This window comes from Sapajus apella, unplaced genomic scaffold (genome assembly GCF_009761245.1).
Source record: "Sapajus apella isolate SASKATOON/1434 unplaced genomic scaffold, GSC_monkey_1.0 scaffold119, whole genome shotgun sequence".
Lineage (NCBI taxonomy): Eukaryota > Metazoa > Chordata > Mammalia > Primates > Cebidae > Sapajus > Sapajus apella.
The window spans coordinates 821,819-822,656 of record NW_022437059.1 but is presented as its reverse complement, the minus strand read 5'-3'; positions in this window follow the sequence as shown (position 1 = coordinate 822,656).

The following is an 838-nucleotide window of genomic DNA, read 5'->3' as shown; positions in this document are numbered from 1 at the left end:
TTCCTTTGTTGTCCCATAATATTATGTTCATTTATCCATTATAGGACTTATCACATTTTATGTCTGTCTATTCCAACAGAAATGGCTTCCTTGAGGGAAGGAATTCTGCCTTGTTCAACTTTACATTCCTCCACAGCACCTTCCAGAAAGTAGGAGCCCAGTAAATGTGTATTGAATTGCTCAGAATTATGTGGTGAAGTAGAAAGTATTGCTTAATCTCTCTGAGACCTCAATTTCCTTATTTGTAAATTAAGCCGGTTAATTTTTAAAGTTCTTTTGCGTTACAGAATTCTGTTATCCAACAAAGTTTCACAGATTGAGAAGATTGAATTATATGATTTCTAAATTCTCTTCCAGCTCCAATATTCAACGAGTTTTTGATACTGAGTTGCAAGTGATCTACATGGAAGTGATAGTTGAACGGGTTTCAGAGGAAAAACGTGGAAAAAGATTGAAAACAGAAGTAATATCTCGCTATCCACTACAAGAGAGAGAAGCTGCTGAAAGTAACATGGAAGAATCAGTCTGAAAAGCAGGGGAGATAATAATAGAAGGAGTGACAGATTCAGATGCCTAAGGGATTATCATGCAAATGAACCAAGTGGTCCAGTGGTAAGCCTAGGGAGTGGTGGAGACTGAAGAGGCCGTGGCCCATCTAAAGTCAGCTATGTCGTTACCAATGTGAGTGTCGCCACATCTCCCAGGTTTTTGTTTGTTTGTTGTTTTTGTTTGTTGTTTTGTTGAGACAGAGTCTCACTGTTGCCCAGGCTGGAGTGCAGTGGTGCAATTTCGGCTCACTGCAACCTCTGCCTCCTGGGTTCAAGTGATTCTCCTGCCT